This window comes from Cryptomeria japonica, chromosome 7 (genome assembly GCF_030272615.1).
Source record: "Cryptomeria japonica chromosome 7, Sugi_1.0, whole genome shotgun sequence".
Lineage (NCBI taxonomy): Eukaryota > Viridiplantae > Streptophyta > Pinopsida > Cupressales > Cupressaceae > Cryptomeria > Cryptomeria japonica.
Genome location: NC_081411.1, coordinates 7,269,633 through 7,289,322, shown reverse-complemented (window position 1 = coordinate 7,289,322; position 19,690 = coordinate 7,269,633).

Genomic DNA, 19,690 nt, shown 5'->3' with positions numbered 1-19,690 from the left:
GAATCTAGCTAGCAGATGCTCTTGTGAAATTCCATAAAAACAAATGGTAGAGATGTTCACCCAAAATGTTAACAAAGACATTGTTTATGATCTAAGGAAAGCTTGTTTGTCCACCTTCAAGGACGTCATTGAAAAAGGCTTAGTGACAAAAAAGGTCCTAATTGAACAAGGAGTCATTAAGATATTCAAGAAAAACAAAGATGACTTTAAAGGAAAAGATAAGCCAAGATTTTGGAACAAAAACAAGAACACAGTCAATGATGGTGTTGTTGATGCCAATACAGTACAACCCAAAATCATTTTTTTTGGATCAAGTTCTACAAAACAATCAAGTGAATACTTAAACAACTTCTAGATCATGAAGGAAGTATACCCCATTGGGAGAACCACTTGAGTTAGTCTTCAAGAAGCTAGTGGCAAACAAAGTAATCACAATTCCAGATTTTCCTCCATATGAACCAAAGGTCAAACCAAATTGGTGGAATGATGATGAATATTGTGAATTTCACAAGAGCAAGGGTCATAAGACAGGAAATTGTCATCGACTGAAGAACATCATACAAGATCTCATTGATAGAGGTGACATTGAGATTGAAGGACACTCATCCAATCAAGAACATGAGATGTTTAAGGAACCATTCCCAAAGCATGACAAGGGAAAAGCTGTAGCCATAGATGACCAAACCAACTATACCAGAGCATCTTATAACTATGATTCAACTATCAATCACATTTCAATGGACAATTATGTCTCTACTATTATCATCAAGGACAAAAACCCTGAGAATTCTACCCAGAGACCTAAGATTGTCCTAAAAGGCATTGGATCTTCTTTCGAACCTACCTCTGAATGTCATGTTACAACCCATCGATGTAAATTCACTTTGCAAGGTGCTCCAGCTAAAAACACTGCTTCCTCATCAACCAAGCCTAAGTATGACCTTGTAGAACAGTTAGGGAAGACACCTGCGCTCATCTCCATCCTTGAGCTCTTACACATATCCCCTGCACATAAAGCTATTCTTGACAAAATCTTGAGAGACACCTCTATTCCTACTGATCTGAATGTGGACCAGTTTCAAGCCATGGTGGGATACCTTTCCATTCCACACTCTCTTACATTCACAGAAGTTGATGACGCCTCCGTGAGCCAACCACATAATGCACCACTACACATTGAAGCCTTCAAACACAAACATAGAATCAAATGAGTCCTGATAGATGGAGGAGTAGGTCTAAACATCTGTACATTGAGCACTATTAAACAATTAGGATACTCTGATAAAGTTGTGAATTCTACAAACAAAATTACCATCAAGGCATATGATGATGAAGAGTGTTCATCCAAAGGCACGGTCACCTTGCCTCTCAGAGTTGGGCCAATTACGAAGGATGTGATTTGTCAAGTCCTAGACCTAGATCGCACATACAACATATTGCTAGGACATCCTTGGATTCATGAAATGAGGGCAGTCCCATCTACATATCTCCAATGCATTAAGTTTCCTCACAATGGAGTTGAAATAATAGTTAATGGTGATCCTAATCTGTTCATATACTACAATAACTTGAGATCAAAAACTAAGACCATCATTCCCAGTAATCACAAAGTTGTTCCTTCTTCAGCATACATTGATCCTAAGTCATTAAAACCATCGACATCAAAACAAGGTGAGCTTAAAGGCAAATTTCAGGACAAGGGCATGGGTGAATACACTTTAAATCAGACCATGTACTTACAACAAGTCATGAGTTCACCAAAAGAATATGGAAGACCACATCCTAATAAATAGGTATCTATCATTGTACTCAAATGGGACCCTACTATCTTTCAAAGATGGGGTGAATTCGAAGAGGAAGACTTATACAAAATTCTTTACAAAGACCTTGAAAATGATACACAAGATCACATCAGTATACCATGTGAGAAATATGGCAAAGGATTCAAGATTCTACAAAAATTTGGGTATGATGCCAAAAGTCCTCTTGGGTTAAGAAAGGAAGGCATCATTGAACCTTTACAACCTGAATTGACATTCAAAAAGGAATGCTTGAAGGGACTTGGTTTCATGACTTCCAAGGTCCACACTCAAAGGACAGAAGAAGCTTTACAAATCAAAGCTGCCAAAAGACAACAAGAGAATTGCTATTCCATAGACTCCAACCAATGGGAATGGGGTTCAAACAAATCTTCCAGTGACTACAAGCTCACTGAGACATTCAGAGAGCCGAATGAACCCACAGAAGAAGAAGAATTTTATGAAAAATTCAAATTTGGTCAAGAAACAACCTCTGAGGATTCCACACAGTCCTTGTCTCTAGGTCCTAGGCTAAAATCACATAGGATGAGAACACCTATCCTAGAGTGCACTACTAGTGATGATAATTTGGATTCGTTCATGATAACTACCTCGACATACTTGAATATAACTGCATCTTCACTCTTAGCCCCGCTAACTTCAAAGACATTAAAGGCCTTCCTCTTGTCCACCACCAACTTATTGACTGGGATCATGAAGGAGCTACATAGTTTGACACATTCCAAAATGATGAAGCTTTTATTGACTATCTTGGCATACGAGATGATCTTCCCCCTAGGGACCATAAAGCGGGATACACCATAGAACTCAATAGCGTGGCATATTTTGGTGAGGGTGTTGAGCCTTCTAGTCGCAAAAATATAAAAATGAAAACAAATCAAGGGTCTTATGGTGAAAACCACACTATGGCACTGTCTGACCCAAAAAAAGTAAAAAGAAAGGACGTATCTAAGGGAAAAACCTCTCTGAGGCACCCAAAGATGGAAGGCTCAACATTCTCCCAACATCATATGAAGAAAAGTCATCCATGTTGGTAGGGGAGACTGCCAAAACAAACATTGGCACAGAAGAGGTTCCACACAACATATTCCTGGCTCAATCTTTGACAAAGTCAAAAAGGTCAAAATTCATAAGTTTCTTCAAAGAACAACAAATCAACTTTGCATGGTTATACGCTGATATGCCCGGATTGGACCTGGATTTGGTAATGCATCATTTGACAGTTAAACCAAGGGCAAAACCAGTGAAACAGAAATTAAGAAAGATGCATCCACAAGTCACATTATTGGTCAAAGCAGAGCTTGAAAAATTATTGGATGTCAGATTCATATGCCCAATTGATTATCCTGAATGGAACTCCAACTTAGTGCCTGTCAGTAAACCAGATCGCAGCATCAAAAAATGTACAGATTTTAGAGAATCAACAAAGCTTGTCCTAAGGATGACTTCCCATTACCAAACATAGATTTGATTGTAGATCTCACAGTAGGTCATGAAATGTTATCATTGATGGATGGATTCTCTGGTTATAATCAAATAAAGATCGCGTCCAAGGATCAACACAAAATAGCATTCACTTGTCCTTGGGTAACCTTCTGCCGGAATGTCATGCCCTTTGGGCTAAAAAATGTAGGTGCTACATATCAAAGAGCCATGACTACTCTCTTTCATGATCTCATGCATGTAACTATGGAAGATTACGTCGACGACCTCTTGGGCAAATCAATAGACAAAAATACACATTTGGACATACTTTCAGTCATCTTTGATCGGTTGGAAAAATACAAAGTAAGATTAAACCCCAAGAAATGTGTCTTTGGAGTAACCTTCGGGAAGCTCCTAGGATTCATTGTATCAAAAAGAGGAATCGAAGCTAATCCAGCAAAAGTCAAAGCCATCCTAGAGATGCAACCACCAAGAAATATCAGTCAACTTTGATCTTTACAAGGGAGACTCCAGTCCATACAAAGATTCATAGCACAACTTGCAGATAAGTGTAATCCTTTTTAGCACTTGCTACATAAAAACATCAAATTCAAATGGGATGATAACTATCAATAGGCTTTCCAGATACTCAAATATTATCTTCTAAATCCACCAGTTTTGATGCCACCAGTTCCAGATCAGCCTTTATTATTATGCATATCAGCTACTTCAACAGCACTGGGGCCACTCTTAGCACAACAAGTTGCTGGGGGCAAAGAAAAGGCAGTATACTATATCAGTCACACATTGGTGGGATATGAGCTAAACTACACACCAATTGAGCGTGCATGTCTCGCCGTGGTCTTTGCTTCATATAAATTATGACATTACATGCTAACTCATAAGACTAAGTTGGTTGCGAGGATCGATCCATTAAAATATCTTCTCAATAAAGCAACACTTGCTGGGCGACTAGCCAAATGGGTAATGATCCTGAGTGAATTTGACATCGAGTATGTGGATAGAAAAGCAATAAAAGGACAAGCCATCATAGATCAATTAGCAAATTCCCCCATGATAGATGATGTTTCTCTACTTTCAGAATTTCTAGACGAATCCATTTTAACAGTGTCACATGCAAAGCCATGGCAACTATACTTTGACGGCTCATACACACAGCATGGGGCAGGAGCTGGCATCCTCTTCATAACTCCTCAAGGGGATTCCATACCAAAATAATATCAATTATCATTTCCTTGCATTAATAATATAGCAGAATATGAGGCATTAACAATTGGATTACGGATTGCAGTTCAGTGGAAGATCCAGGAACTTCATGTTTTTGGGGGCTCTCAACTTGTAATTCATCAAGCAATTGATGATTACCAAACAAAGGATGAGAAATTAATGCCTTACAAAAGAATGATGGATGACTTGAAACAACATTTCACAAAGATAGAATTTGAGTAGATAGCAAGAGAGCACAATCGAGCCGTAGATGCCATGGCTACAATTGCTTCACTGATTGATCTACCTCCGAATGAGACCTCCTATGAGTTCTTGGTGGATAACCTTTTGGTTCCTTCATATGAAATCACTCCTACTGAGATGATATGTGTCATTGGTCCTGAGTCCCAGTTATATGGTTCCATTTTCACATACCTTCGTGACAATACCCTACCTCCTGATTTGTCCAATAACCAACGTCGCACTTTCATTCACCAATCTTCTCGATACGCCATTTTAGTCAATGTCCTATACCATCGAGGTATAGATGACACTCTTCTTAGATGTTTAGAAAGTGACGAAGCTCAGATTGCGTTACATGAAGTACATGAAGGGATATGTGGTCGACATTCTAGTGGTCCTACCTTAGCCAAGAAACTCATCAGGACTGGGTATTACTAGCCCAATATGGAAAAAGACTCATATCAATTTGTTAGGAAATGTAAGCAATGTCAACTTCATGGAGACCTCATTCATGCACCAGCACAAGAACTTCAACCAACTCCTTGGTCCTTTTGTCAGTGGGGACTCAAACTCATAGGCAAGATTCACCCTCCATCCTCCAACGGTCATAAATTCATTATCATTTCCATAGAGTATTTCACAAAATGGATCAAAGTCATGCCTCTCATGCAAGTCACTGGAAAAAAAATTGCTACATTCATTCTCAACTATATCATTTGTCAATACGGTATTCCTGTTTCCATTATCATCGATAACGGGCATCCCTTCAAAAATCAGGATGTTCATGAACTCTGTGATCGCTTCCATATTTCCCATCATTTCTCCACACCATATTACCCCCAAGGTAATGGTCAAGCTGAGGCATCTAATAAAACAATCCTTAAAATCTTAAAAAAGACATTCGACGATGCTGGCCGTAATTGGCATATCCAACTTAATCCTGCACTTTGGGCATACCGCACAAGTGTCTGCACACCTATAGGAGCTACACCCTATCCACTTGTCTACGGCGTTGAAGCCATCTTACCTATTGAGGTCGAGCTACCCTCTTTATGAGTCTCTTTGCAAAACATTATCAGTGATGAAGACTATAGGGTATCTCTCTTACAAGAACTTGAACTATTGGATGAATGAAGACAAACTACTTTTAATCATCTCAAGGCTTACCAACAACGAATGAGTCACAACTACAATCACAAAATCAAGCCTCGCACATTTGAGGTAGGTGATTTGGTTCTCAGAGAAAATCCCAAAAATCAGCAAGACAGAGAGAAGAAGGGCAAGTTCGAACCAAACTGGTTTGGTCCTTACATCGTTACAACAGCATATGGATCTGGTGCATATCAGCTCTCAACCACAGAGGGTGAACCTTTGGAGGATCCTATCAACAGCATGCACCTTCACAGGTTTTACACATAGCTCTTCAGAGTATCCTAATTCAAAAATACAGAAAAAATCAAAAAATCCAAAAATACAAAAAAATCAAAATATTTAAAAAAAAAATAAAAATCATAAAAACATAAAAATCAAAAAAGTAAAGAGCAATAATTTCGTCCAATGGTTGAAACCACTTTTGTGGTGCCCTGGGCAAGTACCATGGTGAAAACTTGGTCACTAGCGCCATGCATAGAGACATTGCTCCTCCCTCCTTCAGGATTCCATTTCATCCTTTCACTTTGCACACACTCACAACCTATTCATCCACAATAAAACTTACACATTCCCATCATGGCTTGTTATTGATATACCCAAGATTGGTTTTCCATTCATAATAAACATTCCTATTCACAACCTTTCCATCCATAATAAATCAACTCCTATCTGTGGCTAAGGCAGATCCTACGTCTAGTGATGGGTGTGGAACTGAGAGCATTGCCTGTTCTAAGGAGTACAGTTTCTTCCACTTTTCTTCAATCTATTTGTGCACAATCCATAATAAAGTAGCATTTGCATCGCCAATCTGCAATAAAGTATTAGTTTCATGGATTTAGTCAGTTTCAGATGAGACGCAACAGCAACAATGGGCTTCAACAAATCAAATCTTTCAATAGACTCAGACAACATTATGGTTCAGTGCTATCTATCCTTTTTGTGAAAGTAAACATTGTGACCACAATCAAATAAGACTTATACAAGTGACAAGAGACACTAAACTTGAGGACTACAGTGGATGTTGGTGTCGAGTCTTGGTTTTCTTTTGATTTTATCTTTTTGGTGACATGTCTTTTAGCTTTTCCAGGGTGTCTTTGACTAGAGATTCTATCTCCAGGATGTCTTTTGACTAGAAAGGCGAGGATGGGGTATCGTCACCTATTTGTATTTGTTGTCTGTAGATTGTCTCTTAGTAATGCTATGACTTGTCCAAGGATATGAGGACACTGTGAGTCTAGTGTGAACTGGGGCATTCCTTGTTTGTGACTGTCTTATCTCCATGCAAAAAGGTACAATGACTTTTTGGGTCGAACATATGCCTCGATTGTCATAACCTACTTGCCATAATAAAGATCAATGATGATAATGCACAAGAAGCTCTTTTCACTTTCATATCTTCTATCTTCCATCCCCCTTTCTTGATTGACTTCCATCGTCCTTCTTGAGTCCGTGTAGCCTGCTATCACATGACTGAGTATAATGACACACCAAAAACATCTGCATCTCATGTAGTTTGCACCTGCATTGCCACATATTAAGCATTTCATACATACATATAGGTATCACAATTGCATCACATCTTGCACACAACACATATTAGCACATTTTACATTCTCATCATGTAAATAATCATTTGCATTTTATACATTCACATTTGCATTTGCATAACATATAAAACATAAAAGAACAAAAATATTGCATTTCATCATGTACATATTTGCATCCATCTCATAACCATCACATAAAACATACATCATTAAACATCTCATCACATAGGTACACATACATATATTTGCCGCAAAGATGAATCATCTCATATATATATAAAGTGTCATGATACAATGATGTCAAAATCAAATGGCTACAATCACCCGAAGGTGTCTACATCATCATACAAAAATGGTACAATACTGATACATAGGGAGCCCTCTACAGCTATGATGAACTCCCTCCCTTAGAGCCCCCTGGCCTCAATGGAATCTGAGCCCTAGAAGGACCCGCCCCAAGATCATCTCTCCTATCCCCTCTATCTAGTGGTGGTGGAGGACCCATAACCCCACTGTTGGATGCCTGTCACCTCTGGCTCTCTCTCATAGTCATTGTTGTCCGCGATGGTTTGTGGAAGCTCCTCGCCCGATGCTCTGGTGGCACTGCCTTGTAGTATAAGTCATGCTAGTAACCTATCTCCTCCCCTGCCCATAGAAAATAGGCATATCCAGCCCCTATATCCTTTGCCACCTGCCTCCCAGCCCTCAGCACTATCTCAGCCTCAGTGTAGCACTGGATAGCTTGATCTTGCTCATGCTCTGTCTCCCACAGTTGCCTCCTGAGCCTAGCGGTCTCCCTCTCCAGGTCTTGGATCTCATCTGCCTGTCCCTGGCAAATCTCCCTCAGCTCAACCAGCTCACTCTCCTCCTCCTCTGCCCCCTTTGCCTCTGCCTATGGCTCCCCCTGTACTGGTGCATGTTCCTATGCCTGTACCTGTGCCTGCCTCTATCCTTGTCCCTGCACCTATCTAGGACCCTGTGCTACTGGCACCTATAGTGGCAATCCACCCCGACCCCTCACCACCTGAGCCTATCTCTCCTCCCAACCCTCTCTCTGTGGAATCACCCTCCTCTCTCAAATGGCACCCCACCTCCTCTGTTAGCCTCTCCCCCCACCATCTCCATCATCATCCTCATCCCCACCACCATCTCCCTCTACCAGCTCCCCTGGTTCTATCATTCATGGAAAGGGATGCTCAGCCCAATATGCACTGTATTCTGCATCCATACCTGCATCCTCAATATCTGACCACATATCCCATGGCATCGATACCATCTTTGCTAGCTGCGTCACGGCCTGATCATGAGACAATAATGGCCCAAAGTGTACCTGATCCCAAATTGTCCGAGCATACATCCCGAAACCTCGGGGCATCCGTTGAATCCGGCCAAACTACCTGCATACCCTATCAATCAGTTGTCTCTCCAAAACATAGGGTGTCTGCCCAATTAGATATCTGCTCTGGAAGGTGTACGGGAGATCCACTGCATCCTCCTCCCATTGCTTGCATCCAAGGTATGGCCTCCATATAATAGTGTCAAGCTCATCTAGGACCCGACGCCAATGCTCCAACCTGCCAATCTATGGCTATGATGTAATCATGTCGTACAAATGCACAAAGCTGCATCCATGCCCCCTACCCTTGAAGTGAATAGGTCATGTCACTGGCAGATGTTCATATGCCCACACCTGTAGCAATGTAACCCCGTAGCCCAATCCTACGGATCCATGATATACAAACTAATGCAGCTCATAATACAAGTGTGCCAGCACACACGGTCCCCAGGCATATCTGGTGTGTTGTGTAACCAGCGTCTCCAAGGTGCTCCCCCAGCCCACAACCAACCCTCGTGTCACCCTATCTGGACACAAGAACCCACTGATCACTCCTGCCAATATGCTGGTAGTGCTAATCCTGTAGTTGTCATGGTGTCCCAAGCCACATGTCCTGCCCTCATCTCCAGTCTTGGGTCCCGAAACACTCATCTTAGGGCATCCTTGTCCCCATCTCAATCATAAGGAATCAACTCCCCATCGATCGGTATCCTCAGAATCCTATATACATCCTCTAAGGTGACTGTCATCTCACCCATTGGCAAATGGAATGTGCATGTCTCAAAGTGCCACCTCTCAGCTAAAGCAGTCAGCAAACCCATGTTCACCTGAAACTTAGGCACATACATAATGTATCTCAGACCCATGCCCTCAATGGCAGCCCTATCCTCAAATGTCAACTCTGGTCGCAACCTCTGAGTCGACGGGAATCTCTCTCGTGACTCCAGCATAGGCAAGTACTCCTACAGTCAAGCAAATCAATCATGTCAGTCATAGTGGCATTCACTGTTCATCACAAAATGCTACTTTTTATCTAAGTGCATATGGTACTCTATCCTAGTGACACTCACTATTCATCACAAAGTGTTGCTTCTATCCTAGTGACACTCACTGTTCATCACAAAGTGTTGCTTCTATCCTAGTGGTACTCACTATTCATCACAAAGTACTACGTGTTTTGCACTCTCTATTCATCACAAAGTGCTGCTCACATTTGCACTTACTGTTCATCAAAAAGTGCTGCTCATATATTTTAGTACTCCCTGTTCATCACAAAGTACTATGTGTTTTGCACTTCCTGTTCATCACAAAGTGTTGCTCGCATTTGCACTCACTGTTCATCGCAAAGTGCTGCTCATATTTTTTTAGTATTCCCTATTCATCACAAAGTACTATGTCTTGGTACTCACTGTTCATCACAAAGTGCCTTGATCTATCTTATCCTAGGGCTTCTACTTGAGTGAATCCTCTTGAGTAGTTTCCTAATTGGCAACGTATGTTCTATCACAGAATTATCAATCCTAGCCCTATCTGCTATCATAGTCTTCCCTAGAGGACCTACTTGAGTGTATCCTCTCAGCAGCTTATCCAATCGACAGTGTATGTTCATCACAAAATTGTCAATTTGAACTAGAAGACACAAATGCACATTTTTGACACAAATGCACTTTCATGACATAAATGCACTTAAAAACTGCACAAACGCACCTATTCTGAACAAACGCGCCTGGAACACATAGATGTGCCTATGCTCTGCATAGACACACCTAAAAGACACAAACGTGCCTGCTTAGCACAAACGTGCTTGCACCATGTTGACACGATTGCACACTGCATAGACGCTTTTTCTGGCACAAACGCACCTGGCACAAACACAGACGTGCCTAGCCAACATAGATGCGCCTGGCACCAGCACAGACGTGCCTTGACGTTTTGGACATTTTTTGACATTATCCTAAAGCGCATTTATTGCATGAACTAAGGTGCATTAATGACAACATTTATTGCAACAAAGTACAAGGAGGTTTTAGGGTACTTACTAGCTCTCCTACCTCTACTGGCCTCTGATATCGGCGAACACGATCGAATCTGTGCACCAATGCCATCACTGCTGACTACTGCTACTCTATTTCCCTCTACACTCTGATCTCGTGGATGTGTGGATGACAATGAGGATGTTTTCCCCTCATGGTCTATTTATAGACTGCCCTAGCCCTAGCCCTAGCCCTCGTCTCCTGAGTCAGTCTTCTTTATCCCGTGACTCTGTCACTCTATCTAGTCAGTCCTTTCTAGCCTTTCTTTCTTATCGAGAAATTATCTGCCATCTTTTCAGATATTTTCATCCAATCTCTCGAGGGGGCATATCATTCCCATCTTGGGGCAACTTTGTATCAGTTCATCTTATCTTCTTTGAAACAACGCGGTCCTTTCTAGCCTTTCTTTCTTATCAAGAGATTGTTTGCGATCTTTTCAGACATTTTCATCCAATCTCTTGAGGGGGCATATCATTCCCATCTTGGGGCAACTTTGTATCAGTTCATCTTATCTTCATTGAAACAACGCGACAAGCTGCATTGTCTCAAAGAGGGGCAAAATGTAGACACCTAAAATTGTCATGTCTAATTAAATAAATATTTTATTTATTTAATTACTTTAGCCTAATTCTTCTATTAATTAAATAAATCTTTATTTATTTAATTAATTCATTTATCCTCTTCTAGCCTTATTTCTCATTTAAATAAATACATTTATTTATTTGAATTATCCCTTTTCCTAAATTAAATAAATATCTTATTTATTTAATTTATCTCACTTCTTCTATTAATTAAATAAATCTTTATTTATTTAATTAATTCATTAACCTTTTCTACTCATGACACATGTCATTCATCTCTTAATTCCTACACTACCTACCCTTTCATTATTTTCTTATTTTTCCTACCTACCCTCTAATCATAGCCAACCTCTTTTACACCTCTCAATCTTATCCCTTCATTTCATATAGTGTCTTCTATATAAGGAGACTCTTTCTTCATTATCAAACCCTAACTAACTACTTGATCAATTGACTACACTATGCTTTACACCTTCATATGCGATCCTACTTGCAACCACATTCCATTCTTTGTTGAGGTCTTGTGCACATATAAAATCTAAGAGCAAATATATCAAGCAAGATCAATGGAGATAGGAAGAATGGAGATTCAAACCCTATTGGACATGTGATGGTATAATCTTTGTGATTTCATTTGATTTGCATTGTCTTAGGTAATCTTCATATGTTATGGTGGATCTTTGTTGTTGTTAGGCTAGGGTTTTGTGGTTGAATCCGTTTAGTCTTGCAATATTTTTATCATTGTTGTATCCATTTTCACCATATACACCTAGTTAAAGGCTTTACAATTATAGACTTTGTTAGAGTCTTTTACCCTGTTAAAGGTTTATAACACAACTTAATAATTCAATCAAAAACTTTACAAAATATCAGCAACTTCACATCTGAAATGTTATAGCAGACTCTATGTGCTCAATATGAAATTACCTTGCTCATAGCATTCCTTGGTAATTGATAAATCAGCTTGGTAACCTCTTTTGTATGCTCTGTCCCTTAAACTGTTCTCAGAAAACCTTCTTGGTGACCTCTGAATATTTTTGTCAATCACATCTTATCTTCTCTCATGATTTTCCTTTTTCAACTCTCTGTCACAAATACTTAAATCATTTTGTATATATATAGATCTCTAAGATGATGATCTATTCATGCTTTGATCATACAAACATGATTTATTGAATGAATAAACATAGAAATTATTTTATTGGATAATCTTCCTCAAAATCATACAAAATATTTTAAATGCAATTTCCTATGCAATAACAGTTTCATCTTCTCAAATCTTGTAACATGTTTCATATCTGTGTCCAGGTTCATTGAATCTGGTAACACGTTTCCACTCGGTTCAGATTAACTCGGTATACCTTCTTTGCTGCTTGGTAGACATATGAACTTTGCTCGGTAGACATTCTATATTCGTCTCAGTTCATAGCTCAGTGAGTATAGACTTGGTGACTTGTCTTTCTTTACCGACTAAACATTTTGGTTTACCCACTGGACATTTTGGTAGCGTTAAACGACTAGAGAATATAGGATGACTTTGGGCATTAAACTAATGACAACTTAGTAAATAGCAACAATCTCCCCTTTTGACATTAGTTTGGTATGTTTGACAAAAACTCCTTTCAAAGTCATAACACAAAATCTATATACTTGCAAAATAAACTGAAATGACAGTATATACATTGGTCAAATACATACTCCCCTTATCAATGATCCATACTCTGTATTTCATGCTTCTAATGTTCCATGCTCCCCCTGTCCATTTCAACTATACACTTGGTATGTATGATAGACTCTGTACACCCAGATACTCTGGATACTCGGTACACTCCCCCTTTTTGACAAACATCAAAACTAGTTACCATTTGGTGGGGGCAACTGATCAAAAATAGATTTATACTTTGTATGTGCATATGTAAGAGCATTGGTAAGTGCATCCTTGACACTTTCCATTATTGAGTTCTGAGCTATAATGTCAACTAATAGTGAGATCAAACCATCTGAAGTGCTTCCTTCTACTTGAGTGGACAATTGGGTAGCTCGTTTGATCTACTCTTGAACTGATGACAAATGGGGAATAAATAATGTTTGAAGAGTCATGATATCCATCCTTATTTTGTGCTCTTCATTCCGAAGTTCTAACTGTTGAGCCATAAGAGTTTGTAGCCTTGTATAAAAATTTTGAAGAGAATTTGGCTCGGTAGTCAATTTACTTGAGAGATCGGTAATCTCTTTTTCAATGGCTTCGGTCTTATTCTTGATATCTTTGATAAAGAATGAGAATGTACATAACTTCAGGAATAAATAAATAATATGTTTGAGTTGAGGGGACAACTCACCAATGAATTTAATAAGCTTTCTTTTACCTATAGCAATTGCTTTCTGCACTTGTTCAATCATCTTGGCAGTTAGCTTTTTATCTTTTAATTTGCTAAGGTATTCTGATGCTTCTACTCAAGATGCCTCCAATTGAGTGAGTAGATCATCTAGTTGCATATGGATGGCGGCATCTTTATTTATGGTAGCTTCAGGTATCATGTTTGTCAATAATGTCTTGATCTTATGAAGTACTCGGTTCTTCTGTTGAATAGCTATCTGTTTTTCCTGCTCTACTTTGGCTTTACAAAGCTCACCGAATTCTATCAGTGCTTGCCCTTTTAATTTTTCAATGTCAACATTCGGAAACATAATAGGCTTTGACAGATTTATCTTAAAACTTTGTCTCTTTGCTTTCTTCACTTTTGATGATGAAGCCATCACCAGGTGAATAGGTATAATGGCTTTTGAGACTTGACCTTCCTCGATATGTTGCTCGGTAGAGGCAACACTTTTGTCTTTCCCTGTAGCCTCTATTGTATACTTTGGTGTTTCCTTGCTCAGAGTTTTAGTGGCAACAGTCTCGGTGCTTGATGGTACTTGGGAAGTTTGCTCACTGGTGGCCTAAGATGTAGATTCACCTTGATTAGCCTTTTGATCGTCTATGCCTTGATTTGTGTCCTGCGGTTTCTTGGCTGAAACTTGTTGGGTGATCGAAGGATAGGACTTAACCTGTTCCAAAACTGATTCACTTGATATCAATTTGGCATAGGCGCTTCCTTCTATCATTTCTTCTTCCTATGCTTCAGTGTCCATGACATCCTCATCTAATTGAATAGTGGAAGCAGGATCTTGCTCGGTGATGTCAACTATCTCCACTTCACCTTTAGGCTCTTCAGTTTGAATTCTAAATATTTTCTTCCATTTCTCTTTGGTTTCATTTTCAACTTCAAGATAGTGGCCATTCATCATTTTCAAGGCCCTTTGCTTGACTTGAAAATTTGTTTGGTTGTTTTTCAAATGATCTCTTATGTCATCTACCAACATATCTGGAAAGAGATGTACCAAAACTCTTTCTCTCATTTGCTTTTTCGAGTCTATAGCATATTTCCATCTATTATCAATATGTGAGTATAATGTTTTTGGAAGAAAACCAACCACTTCCAATGGAACTACTTGGAAGTTGAGAAGTGTACAAACCACAGTCTCTTCTATTTGCCTCTTCTCTTCTTCAGTTCTAGAATCATATTTTACATATCTAAATTATCCAAATCCACCATATTTCTTTAATTTTGCACAAAAATTGTCAACACTATGTACATCTTCCTTTGTGCTTTTTACAACCTGAAATTTATTTATATCATCAGACTCTATGTCACTTGCCTCTTTATTCAAAATTAGTCTTCTGGTCTTCTTTTTATAAGTTTTTGTAACTTTAGGTATTTCAACATTTTTCTGCTTCTTACCGGGTGACACAGCAGATGATCTAGTGTTTGGTTGCTTTACAGGTGGGGTCAGTGATACCTTGGTTGAACCTTGTTTCTTTCTTTTCAAAATTTTGCCCTTTGGCAACTTGGTGCTCAGTGTAATTGCTGCTTCTTGAGCCTCAAATTCTTCCTTGATCGATAGTTGATCATTATTCCTACTTGCTGGCTTGGTAGGTGTGGAGGTAGAATCTTCTCCAAATTTTTCAATTAAATACTTGTTCATTCTGGTGGCTTTTTTGATAGCCTTTGGACAACAATGCTCATTTTTACCTTTTCTTTTACCTCTTCATAGGTGCCATATCTGATCTCGGTAGCATGCCTTGGAAGTGCGCAAAAGGCATCTATCTATTGTTGAGAAATGTCAAAATCTATCTCATAACCCATAGGTGGTAAAGATTGAGTCTCGGGTTCTACTGCGTTGACATAATAGTAGTTGGTGTCAACTTCAAAACATATAGAATCCTTGTATTTTTCCACTATCTGAGGTGGAATCCTATACCTACTATGCATCTTTTCTTGGAATTTGTTGAAGTAACCATCCATTATCTCATTGAAATTATCACCTAGCTGATTGATGAAATCATTTATTTGATGGGTGATAGGTCGATGTAATTCCCAAACAATGTTACTGACTGATGGAAAGAATTTCTAAAAATAGAAGAACATACACACTAAGAGTGACCCAAACTTTAGTGTGTTGGCAGTATTATTCTTCTTCAGTTTCCTTATTGTATTGAGATTTTCAAAGAGATTCTTCAATAATACTTCACATAAGTCAATTTGCATACCCTTTTTAACAATTTTATAAGCCAAATCTACAGCTGCACATGGTACACTATTTTCTCTTGCAGACTAGAAGAAACAATAACCAATAACTCTAATAGCAAAATTGAGTTTTGCATCAGTCACATTGTTCAACTTAAGACCTCTGTAGTCAGACTCAACACCTGTTAATGTTATCAATTCCTTCTATGAAATCATCTTCTATGCTTGGGCATGGTCAAATATAGGGTATCTGGTTATTATGTGAATGATCTCCTTGGTGATCTTGAAAGGTTGATCCTCTAACCACATAAAATCATCATGCACTCTACCCAAGACAAATTTGACCCATTGGGGTTTGAAGACTCAAGAATAGGTTAGGGCTTCGGTCAATCCCTTAACTTTGATATGCTCATACTTGCTATCCAGAATTCCATTGGTGCACAATTCATCATACATATCCTTCATCTCAGTATGACCTAGCTCTACAACTCGGCATTTGGTATAAAATCTAATATCTTCTATCAACAGAACCCTATCTAGAATAAGAGAGAATGCAATTTTCTCATCGGGTTCGGATGCCACTTTGGGAGGTAAGGTGTATTTCAGTGTAGGCTTCTCAATGCTCTCTACTACAGTGGGTTTCTGTACCTTGGGAGCCATTTCAAACTTGAAATTCTACTTACGAAATAGCTTAGGGTTTCAAATAACCAGAAAATGCTTCCAACTTAGTAAATACTTCGCAAATATTCACAACTAACTTTGATCGGTTAACTGCTGAAAATGCGTTTTAGATTTAAGCTAAATACCTTGAATTTCGCTCTGGAAATGTTTGATCGCCTTTGATTTTCTTTGCTCTGCTCTTTGAAGACTGGTAAGTGAAAAATGACCACACAAAGTACTTCAAATACTTCCTTTTGACCTTATCAAGCTTCGTGCAGTTAGGTATAATAGGCATTAAATGCACTCAGCTCCACTAAACCGACTATCTCCCTTTCAAGATTTTACCGACTAGACAGGTTAATACAATTTTACCGACTTCTTTGGTAATTCAAAAGACTAGATAATATTTCAAAATTGTTATTGCATCTTAGCTATGTAGATTTTAGAATTATTTACATGATTAATAAAGAACTATTGAGATCTAACCTTGTGAGAATGCAATCCCTCCATACCTTTATTGATTAATTCGAGGTAGATGCACCTAACTCGGTAGGTAAGGTTCTTTCTTAATTAGTTGACCCATTTTCCTTCTTTTTCCAAATTTTCTGTAATTTGCTTCTTATCTCCTCAGTATCTCCTCTGGGTTGATCTCTGCAGTCTTTAGCCAAGTGTCCAACTTTGTGACAATGAAAGCATGCCATTCTAGGATTTCTCCATGATCTCCGGTTGTTCATTCCAAACCTTATCATACAATTTGCACTTATATGTCCGTATCTTCCACAACATTCACATCATATTCTTGTATTGTAATCCCATGGTACTGAAGTATATTTTCGATTGAGATCTGTGTGAGTTCGGTAGCTTCTAGTGTTTTCTCGGTGTGGAGTCCACATATAGTTTTTCTGCTTAAACCAACACTTCTTGGTATTGTGTCCATATCTATTGCAATTTTTGCAAAACCCCTTGAATTTTGCCTTCTAATAATTGTTAATAGACTTTGTCCTACATTGCTTAGATGTGTGACCACACTTATTACAATTATAACAATAACCATCAAACCTAGTATCATTCGGTTGCTTACCTTTTCTGATCCAGCAAACGTTGGTAGGATGTCCTTGTTTTCCATAGTAGTTGCAAATAGGCTTCTTGTTCTTCATGTTATCTTTGTTTCCAGCTTTCTTTGATGATTCTCCTTTCTCGGTAGAGTTGTTTCCTTTGTAACCAAGTCCTGCAGATTTGTTGGGTGATCTCATATTTAGTTGCTCATCCAACATTCTTGACACTTCATAACTTTTCTTCAGTGTTTCTTTTGACTTCCTTTCTGCTTCTAGCTCATCGGTCAATCTTGATAGTTCAAGTTTCAATGCTTGGTTCTCATTTTCCTTTAAATTAGCTTCATGATGTGCATAATCCAATTGATCAGATAGATTATGTTGAACTTCAGTCATCCTTGATATTTCATCATTCTTTTTAGACACCATTGCTTCTAGCTGTTGTTTTTCTCCTTCTATATTTCGCATATTATCTTCAGCTATTCTCAATGCATCAAGATTTTCAGTCATCTGTGTGCTAAAATACTCATGTTCCCTTCTCATTGCTTTTAGTTGTTCATTAAGTGCTTTGTTCTTCAATCATTTCTTCAGATTCTTCTGATATGTTATTCTTAGATGATGTCTCAATTTGTTCCACCAACTCTTGTGAGTCCTATAAATCATCAAACAACCTTCTTCTGACTTTCAGTGACCTTTGCATTTGTCTCTGCATATTTGCAATCACTTGATTAGCATGATCCAATTCTTCTTGAAGATTCACAATTCTGTGTGATTGTTTATAGCCTTCCATTCATAGGATCTTTCTCTTTAGGCTATTAATCCCTTTGCCAAGAGTAGTGCTCTGATACCAATTGTTAGGTCCAATTAGGAAAGCTAATGTACTGAGAGGGGAGGGGTGAATCAGTACTTCAAAACTTTTCTTGAAAAACAATTTTACTGATAAACACAAACTGAGTATAGCTGATCTCATAATATATAATGCTAAAACATAATTATAGAAATAACATCCATACAAATTTCACTCCATAACACAAAGATTTTTGGTCATGCAGAAACTCTTGGTTAGAGAGAAAAACTGCAGTGGGGATGGCACCCACAACTTCACTACGGCAATAATCAAGATTGCTTGGTTAGAGCTACATGTTTAGCTATTTCTGATAGCTTACCCTATTAGGAGTATAAATATCTTTAGATCTACCTTGCTAAAGGAGTTTACAAACACTTTTACAAAATGTTGTACCTAGTTAAAGGCTTTACAATTATAGACTTTGTTAGAGTCTTTTACCCTGTTAAAGGTTTCTAACACAACTTAATAATTCAATCAAAAACTATACAAAATATCTACAACTTCATATCTGAAATGTTATAGCAGACTCTATGTGCTCAATATGAAATTACCTTGCTCATAGCATTCCTCGGTAATTGATAAATCAACTCGGTAACCTCTTCTGTATGCTCCATCCCTTAAACTGTTCTCAAAAAACCTTCTCAGTGACCTCAGAATATTTCTGTCAGTTACATCTTATCTTCTCTCATGATTTTCCTTTTTCAACTCTCTGTCACAAATACTTAAATCATTCTGTATATATATATATCTTTGAGATGATGATCTGTTCATGCTTCGATCATACAAACATGATTTATTGAATGAATAAACATAAAAATTATTTCATTGGATAATCTTCCTCAAAATCATACAAAATATTTTAAATGCAATTTCCTATGCAATAACAGTTTCATCTTCTCGAATCTTGTAACACGTTTCACATCTGTGTCCAGGTTCATTGAATCTAGTAACGCATTTCCACTCTGTTCAGATTAACTTGGTATACCTTCTTTGTTGCTCGGTAGACATTCTATATTCGTCTCGGTTCATAGCTCGGTGAGTATAGACTCGGTGACTTGTCTTTCTTTACCGACTAAACATTCTGGTTTACCGACTGGACATTTTGGTAGCATTAACCGACTAGAGTATATAGGATGACTTTGGGCATAAAACTAATGACAACTTAGTAAATAGCAACAGATTTATGTATTATTTTTGAG